At 42.3% G+C, this 14310-nt stretch overlaps 1 non-coding gene across 1 annotated transcript; it reads left to right on the top strand.

Annotated features, from left to right (window-relative positions):
* Window positions 1-13954: 13954 nt before the first annotated feature.
* LOC145407914 (5S ribosomal RNA) lies at window positions 13955-14073 on the top strand. Its single transcript, XR_013898821.1, has one exon. It is a non-coding gene; the product is annotated as a 5S ribosomal RNA (ribosomal RNA).
* The last annotated feature ends 237 nt before the right edge of the window (window positions 14074-14310 follow it).

Below are 14310 nucleotides of genomic sequence, written 5' to 3'. Positions count from 1 at the left end.
TGACAGAGTTAGGGAAATAACAGAGGAATCAGTTTTTTAGGAAAGGAAGAGGTTGTGTAGATCAGATATTCATTCTTAGGTCTTTAGTGGAAAAGTTTCTAGAGAAGAGAAAGAAGTTACATGCGGCCTTCATGATTCGGAAAAAGCATATGACAGGGTGGATAGAAATGGACTGTGGAAAGTATTAAAAATATATGGAGTAAATGGGAAGTTGATGAATGCAGTGACGAGTATTTATGAGGGTGTTAAGGCTGCAGTGCATGTGGACAGTGAACTGAGTGAATTTTTCTATTTGGAGGTTGGATTAAAACAGGGATGTGTCATGCCTCCACTGTTGTTCAATCTGTACTTGGATGGGGTTATAAAAGAGACACAAGGTAGGGCAGCGGATGTTGTAGCAACCGTAATGAGAGAGGGCAATGTTTGGAAACTCCGTATATTGTTGTTTCCAGATGATACTGTGTTGTTAAGGGAAGACGAAGGGGAGCTGCAAGAGTTGTTGAATGAGTTTGGGAGAGTGTATGAGAAATGGAATCTAGAGGCGAATATGTAGGGAAGAGTAAATTTATGGTCTTCGAGGGAAATGGAGTCAGTGAATGTATAGTGAAGTTGGATGAGGAGGAAATGGAAAGTGTGAGCACATTTAAGTATGTGAGTAGTATGTTGAGTAAAGATGGAAGTTTCGAGGATTAACCCGCCCCATCCTGACGTTTTCTGGGCAGTGGTACGCCCCAGTCCCGACATTTTTGGACCTTTTTTTTTTTTGGCTCAAACATCTGCTTTTGTTGAGAAACATCGATAATTCAAAGAGAAATCGCTCACCTGAGGTTTAAAATACTCGATCTAGGTACGAGTACCTCCTTAGCTGACTGGGTTTTCTAACAGGCTGGCACCAAAGAAAACGAGTTCTATGGGAGGGTAACTATTTTATCCACTCATAAACAGTATTTACTTATTTACTTGGTACGAATTTATATGTAGTACAAGAGTATATTGATTTTCAAACAGTAATATAGGCATTATAGGCATTGTTTCACTCACTAACTCATCACCATTCATGACCTTTTTTTCCCACATTACCTAATCATCATTTCTGACTGTTTCTTCCTCTAATGCTATGTAAACTTTGTCCTCCACATTGTCATCGATTGGGGAATCACTCTGGCCCTGAATGTCTTTATTGGCCAGGTCACTGGTAACAGGTGAATTGGCGAGGCAATGGCGTGCAGGGGGGGGAGAGGTTATGCGGTGTAAGGCACTGTCCCTGCTTGGCATCTTGTAGAGGAATAGAGGAAGGTGTCCCGTGTATACGTGCCAAAAATCACTCGCGAAATCACTCGCGAAAATTGAAAATTGTGCAAATTAGGGACCTTGCAATGTTGCCGCGTTAATTCACGTCTCCGGGATATGAGTGCACATCATGTGAGGACGTGAATTCACGTCTCCGGGACGCGGCGGGTTAAGTGCTTAAAAGGGTACAGCAAGAAAGAAAGATTCCTAGTTCTTTTAAAACAGTGATAAGAAACAGAGACGTGAGCATGGAAGTGAAAAAGTCACCGCATGACGTATTGTGATACCATCCCTTACGTATGGAAGTGAAGCTTGAACCTTGTTGGAGGAACACAAATCAAGAGTGAGAACAGTGGGAATGAGTTATTTTAGAAGAGCATGTGCAGTCACATGGAGAGACAGACTGACAATTGAGGAAATAAAGGAGTGTTGTGGTGTGGATGTGGATGTGATAGGAAGCATTAGGTCCCGTCCACATGAGCGGGCAATGCCTGACGGGCACTGCCCGCTGAGCGTATATCCCTCGCTTCCTTAGCAGTGTTACCAGATCAAGCACTTTTTGGCGACCATTGGTCACTACTGGGCACAATTGTTTTGTTGTCCACATGGAAAGCATTACCTCAACAACAGGCAAGGGTATTATAGATAGTTTGCCAGTGGTTTCCCTGCTTATGACGTCATCTACGCTCGTGGCCACCAGCCACCTTCTAAATGTGTGAATTGGAATGTGATTTGGTATCAATGTTTGCCCGTCGGGCACTGCCCTCTCGTGTGGACGGGGCCTAAGGAGAAACACACTGAGGTGGTTTGGTCATGTGGAGAAGATGAAGAGCAAGAGACTGAGGAGGAGAATGTATGTGAGTGAGGTGGAGGGGGGAGAGGGAGGGGGAGGCCGAAGATGAGATGAAGGGATGAAGTGGAGAGGTAAATGATAGAGGGGGGTGTGAGATACTGTAGGAGCATGACAGTGAAATGGCGCTGGACAGGGTGACATGCAGGCGATTTGTATGTGGCCACCTCTTACGGCAGGGGTCGGCATCCTTTTCAGTGCGATGGCCAGAGAAAGCTTCTAGGAGCAGCCTGCGAGCCGGAGTGCCAAAGAGAACCCAAAAGTGACAGTGTACAAAAATTTTATAGAAAAGCAGGCAAACCAGTGACTAGATTACAAGAAATTTATTGAAATACATGCAAATCAGTGACTGCAGAAAACAGTTTGTGACAATACAGTAATTAAAATTACGATACAGACGTCCACACAGTATTTTGTGACATAGTGTTACACCCCTGTGTTGGGCGTGGGCGTGTGTGTGTTTGAATGGGTGTGTTTGAGTGTGCGTGCATGTGTTTGAGTAAGGTTCAGTAAGCCATTGTCTGATTTGGGCAGGCGGGCGGGACAGGACCTACCAATATGAGTAACTAGGGAGTGTGAATGTTGTTGTGAGCTTGGAGGCTGGGTGAAGTGGGTGAATGAAGAGAGAGAGAGAGAGAGTAGCAGCAAGAAATGCACTTTATATTATCCACATTCCCTAATCATAAAAGTACATTTCAGACTAAGAAAGTTTGATGCATACCTCTTCTCAGTACAAACTCCTACTCCGCGGAGACTGGCCGCTGGCATGACCGTTACTGACTTGTGAGGGAAGGCTGCTCATGGGATGCCACACGTAATGCAGAGTTGCCAGATGCCAAGATAGTGGCCAGTCCCATGTCGGCGCCTCTCGACATGATCGTGTGTTGCCATGTAGTCATTTTCTCCCTGGCAATTTTCCGTGGTGCTTCTGTGGTAAAGATCTCAGTCATGCAAATTTGCCCCGCGCTACCCGCCGCGATCACGTTGCAAGGTGCCGACTTACCCATTTAGTTGGCTAGGCTGTTGCGGGCTGGATTGTTATATAAATATCAAGCAGGGTGACGGGCCATGAGTTCGGACTCTGCAGGCCGGATCTGGCCCGCTGGCCGGAGGTTGCCGACCCCTGTCTTACGGGAATAAGACGTCTGGCAATAGATAGAATTATTATTATTATTATTATTGTTGTTGTTATTATGATCATTATTATTATTACACTATGCAACAAATTTCAGTTCGTTTTCTATTACAGAAATAGGAACTAATATTTCCCTCTAAATCTGTGATGCTGATTTTAGATCTGATAACCAAATTTCCGTATCACATTCAGACTTTCTGTAACCGAAGATCCCTTTTTTTCTCTTTTCCCTCCCCGACTTCTAATATGTAAGCAGAGTATCTACCTTTTCTCGGCCATATTTTGTGTTAGCCATGCTTAAATAATGCTAATAGGGGTATGTTTCCTCTCTTATTCTGGCTTAAGACGGACAGTGAATTTTCACAGGCGGAGTTACCACTCCAATGCCCAACCATCCACCCAAAGTGCGTAGACGTTAAGTTGTTACTACTGAGAGGCAAATTCCTACTGTGAGGTGAATCTTTGTTGTGGTCTCTTGCTTTGTCTTTTGTGGGATGAAGTGCTGTCTCGTTGCAGGAACCAACAGTAATCACCCATCATATTTGGGTTGAAGTTCCCTTGATATCTGCATTCCATAACAAAGATCTCCTGGTGGAAACGCTCGCCATGCTCGTCACTTACAGCACCAAGGTTCACAGGGAAGAAGTCAAGATGTGAGTGTAAAAAATGCATTTTAAAAGACATCCTGCATCCCATTCATTCATAAGCTTTCAGTATGTTATCTACCAGTACACGGTAGTTTTCAGCTCTGTGGTTTCCAAGAAAATCTTTAACAACTTGAACAAAAGATGTCCATGCAGTTAGTTCCATCTCATATAGTTTAAGGGGGAACAATGGGTTGCAGATGACACTACGGATCTGTGGCCCAGTGAAAACTCTAGCATCTAACTTTACATCAGTCATAATTCCATTGAATTTGCCCTTTAAGTATTGAAAACCATTCCACTGACGATCCATACCTTTCACAAAATTTTTTTATGAGCCCAAGTTTAATGTGAAGTGATGGAAGATGTATTTTCAGAGGATCAATTAGTGCTGGATGTTGTACATTATGTTCACCAACAACATGTTCAGTTGTAGATGGCCAGTCATGCTTTTTGTAGTGGTTCCTATCATCTCTGCTATTCCAGAAACACAGAAAGCACTTATGCTTTGTGTAACCCAACTGTAGACCAAGGAGCAAGGATATAACTATAAGATCACCATAGATATTCTATGTGCTCCTTGAATTTGATGAGCCTTACCAGTAGTTCCATGGATTCATAAGTCTCTTTAAGACCCGTATTATGGGCTAAATGTATTGAAGGTTTCCCATTGCCATTGTACGGTAAGATAGCTTTAAGACTCACTTTTTGGAGTCAATGAAAAGTCTTACTCTTTGGGATCACAGTCATACCCAATCTCTTGCATTAGACCACTGATATCACTGCAGAAACAAACACTTTTCTCCTTTAAGTAAAATGATGAAAATTTCAAGTGACACTGAAGAAAGTATGAAACTTTGATACTTAGCTGTAGAAGACTCCATTTTTGAAGTCTGGAACCAAGCAACTCTGCCTTTTCTTTTGTAAATTCCAAATTGAGCACCAAGTCCTTTGACTTTGCTTGACTTACCAGATGTGGGGAACTATCTGCATCTGGAACAAATGGGTTATCTTTCTCTACTTCCATATCACTAGCTGAAGCGTCAGAAGAACTGTTCTCTGTGACCATTAGTGGTGAAAGTGGCGGTGGGTTTTCTTCGTCACGTCGTACTAGTTTTAAGGCTGATTGACAGTTTGGGTACTTGATCTTTGATTTATTTTTCTTTGAAAATCCTACTATCTTTGTAAGACTAAAATAACAATGATCATAATGATTTGTGGGCTCACGCCAAATCATGGGCACTGCAGATGGCATAGCCTCTCTTTTACCATTCAGCCAAGCGATTAACATTGCATTGCACTGTGCACGGCAAATATGTGGCGTCCAGTCCCTCTCTTGGTCTCCTACCATACAACCAAAATAATACCTGTAGGCAAGTTTCATCCTTGATGCTATTGCTATGTTTCTAACCTGTTGTATAGGTGTATATTGTCCACAGACATAGCAGAAGTTGTCTGGGTGATTTACACAAGCATGTCAATTTGATGCCATTCTGAAATACCACAGACCGTCTGTTATTATAGTTAAGTAATATACCAGTCGTATCATTTATTATTATTATTATTATTATTATTATTATTATTATTATCATCATTATCATTATTATTATTATTATAGTTACTTTAAATGTATATTGTGTAGTATACCATTTATATCAGATCCTATTTTAGTTACTATGCCCTTTTCGTTATTATTATTATTATTATTATTATTATTATTATTATTATTATTATCATTATTATTATTACTATTATTATTATTATTATTATTGTTGTTGTTGTTGTTGTTGTTGTTGTCTTTTAATACATATACATATACTGCACCATACTAATTATATCACATACTGTTATTTTTTATCACAGTATTTATAGTACTAATAAAAGTAAACAGAGTAACTGATACTCTGATTCACCATGTCCATAACACCACCTCATGAGCGATTTATTTTGCTTAGTACACCTTACTGTCCTCCTGTGTCTTACATAAAGCCTTCCGAATATCGCCATATTTTGCGTAAGAAATGTACAATAAGGTACTAATCAGCTGTAACCAATAATAAATCGCAAAGGAAGAGTTATGAGGGAGATTCCTTACACGACAAGAATACGAACCCCAGACATGAGAAACTAGGAGAGAGAAATGTGAGAAAGTGAAATAAGAAAGTGAGATAATGAGAAAGAGAAAATCGACTGAGGGTAGAAGGAATAAAATCGCTATCTTAGGTCCTGGAACTCTCTCTCTCTCTCTCTCTCTCTCTCTCTCTCTCTCTCTCCCCGAGGTGAATAAGTCAAACTAACTGCATATGTGGAGAGAGAGAGAGAGAGAGAGAGAGAGAGAGAGAGACAGAGAGAGAGAGAGAGAGAGAATGTTAAGTACTACGCCATTACTCCTAATTACACCCTCTGCCTGAAGAAGTTAATGAGGGTCGTCACTTAACTGGGCTAACAAGATCCAACAGGGGTCATTACACCTGATACACACCCTTAATTAACCCACCTTGATTAAATAAAATGGACTGGGAATTACAGGTAAATATATCTTGCGATAATTAGCGGTCAATATGCAATTTGGTACAGGTAATTAACGAGCAATTTTATATACAGGATAGTCCGTAATTAGCGCTTCGTTAGAGGCTTCCATGGCGGTTCTTGCGTCTTGTGGGGACTGCTCAGTCTGCCGGTGTGGGCGGTGTGGCAGTGGGGGTAGGAAATAAATGATGCAGGGTAGACATTGATAACTTACTAGGGTCTATTCTGCGTGGTTCTTGACATTTTTCTTTGAGCGACTTAACTGGGAGGAGGATTTGGTTTTAGCTAGTTGGGGTTTTGGATTTACTTTTTTTTTTTGCAAGGAAGAAGGAGCCAAAGGGAAGAAGCCAGCATGTTGTTCCCTCCAAGAAAAAAACAATAAGATGATAAAGAGCCAAATAGCATCTTTATATATTTACTATTAGTCATGCTGACGATATAAGACAAAGTGCCCGATGCTGGCATGGTGTGGACGGAAAATTCGTGATTAATTATGTTTTTCAGAGTATTCTCCATTTTTTTTACTCTCTCTCTCTCTCTCTCTCTCTCTCTCTCTCTCTCTTTCTCTACCTGTCTATCTATCCATTCATCGAAACACACACACACACACACACACACACACACACACACACACACACACACACACACACACACACACACACACACCACTTAATGCGAGAGTTTACCAGAACTGTCAGATGTTCATGTACACAGCCCACCACCATCACCACAACCATCCACCGCCATCACCACAACCATCCACCGCCATCACCACAACCATCCACCACCATCACCACAACCATCCACCACCATCACCACAACCATCCACCGTCATCACCACAACCATCCACCACCATCACCACAACCATCCACCGCCATCACCACAACCATCCACCGCCATCACCACAACCATCCACCGTCATCACCACAACCAGCTACCGCCAACCCACCCCTGAATCACATCATCTTTACGTTTCTGCTACAAATAATTTCATCCTTACTAAATGCTCTCAGCTCTCCAACTCGAATTCTTCCCGCTCCTTCTGGCACCTTGCCAAAAACCTTTCTAACAACTTTAACTCATCATCCTTTCCTCCTCTTTTCTACTCTGATGGTTCTGTAGGCATTTCTTCTACTGATAAAGCAGATTCGCACAGACTTTCTCCTCCAATTCCACCTTAGACGATTCCGATGCTGCTCCTCCATCACTTCCCACCTCTGACTTCCTCATGGCTGACATTAAAATTTCTTCAGCTGATGTATTTTCTGCCATCACTGGCCTCAATACTAATAAGGAATATGGGCCTGATGGAGTCCCTCCTGTTGTTCCTAAGAACTGTGCTTCTGTGCTTACACCCTGCCTAGGCAAACTCTTTCGCCTTTGTCTGTCAACTTGTACCTTTCCTTCTTGCTGGAAGTTTGCTCTCATTCAGCCAGTCACAAAGAAGGGTGACCATTCCCAACCCTCTAACTATCGTCCAATTGCTTTAACGTCCTGTATTTCAAAAGTTTTCGAGTCAATTCTCAACAGAAAAATTTTAAGGCATCTTTCCTATCACAACCTTCTTTCTGATCGTCAGTGCGGGTTCCGTCAGGGACGCTCCACTGGCGATCTTCTCACCTACCCTTCTGACTCCTGGTCATCCTCCTTTCGAGACTTCGGCGAAAGCTTTGCCATTGCACTTGACATCTCAAAGGCTTTCGATCGAGTCTGGCATAAATCTTTAATTTCCAAACTGCCCTCTTACGGTTTCTATCCTTCTATCTGTGCCTTCATCACTAGCTTCCATTCTGGTCGTTCTATAGCCGCTGTTGTAGAAGGCCATAGTTCTTTTCCTAGATCTATCAACAGTGGTGTTCCTCAGGGCTCTGTCCTTTCACCAACTCTCTTCCTTTTATTCATCAATGACCTTCTAAGCTGTACATCTAACCCTATCCACTCATACGCTGATGACTCCACCCTTCATCGGTTCCCGCAACGCCCATCTCAGCAGTTACTTCAACAAACAAGGGATGAGGCTACGGCACTCCTAATGTCTGATTTGGCTCGTGCCTCTGACTCGGGTAAAAATAATCTGGTTGTTTTTAATGCATCTAAGACTCAGTTCTTACACCTATCAACCCGACAAAATCTTCCACAGGTATACCCACTAATGTTTAATAATATTCAGCTTAATCCTGCATCATCCTTGAACATGCTTGGGGTTTCATTTAATCGGGACTTATCTTGGAAAGATCATATTACATCTCTTGTCTTCCAGGAGATTAGGTGTGCTAAGCCGACTCCGTTCTTTCCTTACCCCTACTCAATTATTGACTCTATACAGGGGTTTTATCCGCCCCTGTGTGGAGTACAACTCTCATGTGTGGGGAGGCTCCAAACATACAGCTCTTCTCAATAGGGTGGAGTCAAAGGCTTTTCGTCTCATTAACTCTCCTCCTCTTACTGACTCCCTTCAACCTCTGCCTCTTCTCTGTAGTGTTGCATCTTTATCTCTTTTCTATCGCTACTTTAATGGTCACTGCTCCTCTGAACTGTCTGCATGCATTCCTCCACCTCTACGACGGGCACGTGGCACCCGTCTAGCAGCAAACTCTCATCCCTTTTCTGTCCAATTCTCTAATGCAAGAGTTAACCGTTACTCCCAGTCCTTCATTTATGCAACAGGTCTACTCTGGAACTGTCTCCCTCTGTCTGTATTTCCTACTGCCTATGATCTCCAGTCTTTCAAACGCAGTGTGTCCAAGCACCTCGAAATGATTGGATCTTGAATTTGGCTCTCTATTGTAAATTGTTTTTCTCTTGGAGGGAACTGTTATTGCGGGCTAATGGCCTTTGGTTCCTTCTTCCTCGCATAAAAAAAAATCGCCACATCCACCCACCGCCATCACCATAACCACCCACCGACGTCATCACAACCACCCACCGCCATCATCACAACAACCCACCGCCGTCATCACAACCACCCACCGCCATCATCACAACAACCCACCGCCGTCATCACAACCACCCACTGCCATCACCACAACAACCCACCACCATCACCACAACCACCTACCACCATCACCACAACCACCCACCGCCATCACCACAACCACCCACCGCCATCACCACAAAAAACCACCGCCTTTGCCACAAAATCCACCACCATCACCACAACAAACTACCACCAGCACCAACACAACCAACCACCAACAACAAAACCTACCACCACCAACACAACAAACCACCACCAACAAAAAAACCCTACCAACACAACTAACCACCACCATCACCAGAACACATCCAGGCACCACCATCACCACAGCCACCATCAACTATAACAGCGATTCACAGCCACCCCCATTAATTCCAGTCATTCCTTCCACATAACATCCATAACCAGCAACAACCGAACCAACCAACAATAACCACCATCAGCCACAACCACATCTTAAACTACCAACGCAAACCCACCACCACCACCATCAGCTATCTACCTACCTATCAGTTTATCTGTACGAAGACACCATAATCCCAAGAGGGGTGGTCATTTGTCTTTGAGTTAGTGGTTTTACGGGGAGCGGCGTACCACCCAAAAAGTCAGCATAAGAGATATCCACAACCATGATCTCCAGCAGCTACCACAGTCACCACAAATACCAACATTATGCAAGAGTACCTTCCCTGCAGAATTTCTTGAAGTGCTGGAATCAAAAGTTTTCGCCAGAGTCTGTGTTTGTTACCTTCTTGATATTCTCTGGACCACGGCCAGGAGAGAGAGAGAGAGAGAGAGAGAGAAGGCACACACAAAAGAAAATATTATAATTGGTTCTACCAGTCTTTATGAAGCTTTAAATGCGTATAGTCACGGCGCACGACTCTGAGGTTGTCATTATCGTACCCTGGCAACCTATCATTCAAAGGTGCGTCCCATTTCGTGTACAACAAGAGACGCAAGTGATCCGTGTATATGTTCGTGTATAACAATATTCGTGTATAATATATTCGTGCGTAATAATATAATTCGTGTATAACGTGATACGAAATCGGACGCACTTTTGAATGCTAGGTTGCCAGGGTACGATAATGACAACCTCAGAGTCGTGCGCCGCAACTATAATAGATACAGTCCATTTCGGCATGCAGTCTGTTGATAGTTTCCCCTCCATGTGTGTTTTCCTGCCACCTCTTCTGAATCATGTACACCACACTGATGATTGTGGGATGATGATGATGATGATGTGTTGATGATGAAAATTAAAAAAAAATAGGGAAGTTATGGTGACGATAACAAAGACGATTAAGACATTAACGACAAAACATAAAGGCAGAAGCTAGATAAAGAGAAGCTAAGTAAAAAGTACAGAATTATGAAAACAGGAAGGCATAGATCAGACAAAAAAAAAAAAAAAAAAAAAAAAGAGGGGTAAGATACGATGACAGCTTGAAAACACAAAGAGGGGAAGAACAAGGGTAAAGGCGAAAAAAAAATGAATGACTGATAAAAACAGACATTTAGAATGGAGGGGCGAAATGAGAGAGAGAGAGAGAGAGAGAGAGAGAGAGAGAGAGAGAGAGAGAGAGAGGGTAACTTTTTGGAAAAAACAAAACAAATAGATACAGAAAAATGGGGTTGGGTGGATGAAAGTAAGAGAAAGAAAACAATTGAGGGTGAACAAGTGAGAGAAAAGAAGGGACAGACTAAGCAAGGAGAAACTTAAAAAGGATGGTGAGGAGAAAGAACGGACATTTACAAACTGGTAAAATTTGAAGCGGAAAACGAAATATAACCTATTTTGGTCAATGTCTGTTAGTTTAGGATATTTGTCAAATCCAGGGAATAAAACGGTAGGCGTTACTGGGAACACAATACGAAAGTTCTGCATCCTCAGAGAAAGAATTACATTTCTTAGTCCTTGACTGTAAAGGGTTTCTTTCGACTAAATATTCTGTAGTATAAAGCAGAATAAACATGTAAGTTCTGAAATCTCATAAAAATCGAGGGATTTTTATTTAATGCTTCAATAGATTTTTTTTTTTCACCTTACAATGATAATCACACTGTGATATTTTTGTTTTCAAAGTGAGAAGGTGATATTCTGCCTTCATTAGTCCCTTCACCACCAGAAGACTCTAAAAAGTTGATCTCATTAGCTTGGAAATAGGAAGGACAAAATTAAAATTGCGTCATCGAATTGAAGGGATTAAGAGCTGGGGTACCTGTGGTTTGTCTCTGCTGAAAAAAATCGTCTCATCCTAGACAGACAAACATTCGAGTTTCATTATCGTAATAAAAAAAGCGAGGGAGGTAGTTTTTTAATGAACTGATGTCATACGGTTCGTCTGTGCTCAATAAAAGTTTGTCTGTAGCAAATGGGGATTAACATGAGTAACACCATCCCGTTAAATACTGTAATTTAGGATGTGTGTGTGTGTGTGTGTGTGTGTGTGTGTGTGTGTGTGTGTGTGTGTGTGTGTGTGTGTGTGTGTGTGTGTGTGTGTATTTTTAGTCTGACTACATGAGGTTCACTATTATGTGAGAGTAATATAAGCTGCAGAATCAAGTTAAGAATCTTAGATTCTGTGTGTGTGTGTGTGTGTGTGTGTGTGTGTGTGTGTGTGTGTGTGTGTGTTTTAAGTCTGACTTCCTAAGGTTCTGTAGGAAGTGAGAATAAATAGGAGTTCCAGCATCACATTAAGAGAGGTGGACTCTATCTGTCTGTCTGTCTGTTTATGTGTGTGTGTGTGTGTGTGCGTGTGTGTGTGTGTGCACTTTAAGTCTGACTACATACAATTCGTCTGTGCTGATTGAAATTATCTGACATGAGAGACAATAGTTACCCAAGTCAGACCATTACACTGAAATTGTTAACTCACCTGCCCTGACTTCACTCGGCTTCTGTAAAGGTGGCCTCATTAGAGAGAGAGGGAGAGAGAGAGAGAGAGAGAGAGAGAGAGAGAGAGAGAGAGAGAGTCTGCAAACGTGATTCCAGTGAAGGAAAGTAACAAATGAAATAGGGGGAGAGCAGGAATAAGAATGAAAATATGGGAAGAGCACATACGGCCAGAGGGAAGGTATTACGCGTACTATGTGAGGTGAAAGAAGTCGATTTGTAAACAGGAGAGAGAGAGAGAGAGAGAGAGAGAGTAGAAATATGAGCGTTGTAATTATTATTTTCATATCTGTAACATCCCAACTATCTATTTGTACTTCTCTCTCTATATTGTCTACCTCCTATCTGTCCCTCTTATATGTCCATCCATACGTTTATATCTATATTTCTATCCGTCTGTCTACCCCTGTTATCCATACATTGTAGGAAGTGAAAGAAATCTGCAGATAAAGGAAGAGAGAGAGAGAGAGAGAGGGCGAGGAGCAGAAGAAACGATAGTAATGTGACAATTGTGTTTATCTGCCTATCCGTCTCTCTCCCTACCTGTCTGTTTATCTGACTACATACTTTTGTCAATATATAGGCCATATCTATCCATGTGTCAACCCATCTCGATCTATCCATCATTATCATTTTCTGTCTGTCTCTCTGGCTCACTGTCTGTCTTTCTCTCTGCGTCTGTTTTAATGTATCAGTGCACTATAGGTGGTGGAGAAATCCGCTGGTAAACAGAAGGGAAGGGAGGGATTTGGGAAACAGAGGGAAGGAAATATTCTTTGTTCAACTACCTGTCTGCCTCTTTACCTGTCCGTTCTTCTATATACCTGTGAAGCTTCCTATCTACCTATATGTTATCTATGTGTATATCTATCGGTCAACTTATCTGTCTGTTTATGTACACTTATTTATCTTTGCAGTCTACTAGATGAGCGAAATAGGAAGATAAACAAAAGGGGAGAAAGAGCAGGGAAATAGACGGAGAGTTAGTAATCTTGAGATCTGTTTATTTAGCTGTGTATCTGTCTTTCTATCTACCTACCTTTCTGTCTCTCTGCGTCTGCTTATGTTCACCTCTGTGTCTAGCTGTTTGTGTGTCTATCTGTCATTGCATTAAGTGAGAGAAATCTGTAAACAGAATGGGAATGAAAGAAAAACAACTGAGAGAGTGTTGGTAGTATGAGAAGTCTGTCTGTATATCTTCAAGTCTCTTTGCCTGTTTTATCTGTCTCTGACCGTCTGGGTATCGACTGACGGTAGAAGAAATAAATTCGTCAGCTCACCTCCTGAAAGTCTCTCTCTCTCTCTCTCTCTCTCTCTCTCTCTCTCTCTCTCTCTCTCTCTCTCTCTCTCTCGACTTAACACCCACAAAGATATGCAAATATATATATATATATATATATATATATATATATATATATATATATATATATATCCCATTGGAGCCAAGTGTCCGGAATATTGGACAGAACTGGGATTTTTCAAGCCTGTACAAAGTAGGGAACCCCTGGGTAGGGACCTATGAGCTTCGCGACTATGAGCCGATAGGCGGAGGGTGGTACGCTTAGTACCCACCCAGTGCAATGCCTCGCCCAGCACCCCTGGGATCCTATATATATATATATATATACAGCCAACGGCCATACCACATTGAGTACACCGCTTCCCGTCCGATCAGCGAAGTTAAGCAACGTTGGGTCTGGTTAGTACTTGGATGGGTGACCGCCTGGGAACACCAGATGCTGTTGGCATCCCTACGTGTCAAGTGGGGTTGGTGGAGGATTAGTGCCCCTCCCTGTTAAACAATAACTCTAAGCCCTTGGCCACCCCGTTTGGGATACATGGCGTCTGGCAATGGATGGATGGATGGATATACAGTAGGCTCGCACAGTGCACGACATCACAGTGCGCGAATCGCATTGTGCGCGCGAGTGACCAAAAATCATAACCAAAAACCTTGAATGCACGAGTTTACCTCACAAAACATG

The sequence above is a fragment of the Coenobita brevimanus genome, chromosome 74 (assembly GCF_032717465.1).
Source record: "Coenobita brevimanus isolate Jiangsu-jjx chromosome 74, ASM3271746v2, whole genome shotgun sequence".
NCBI lineage: Eukaryota > Metazoa > Arthropoda > Malacostraca > Decapoda > Coenobitidae > Coenobita > Coenobita brevimanus.
This window is presented reverse-complemented; position numbering and strand designations above follow the sequence as displayed.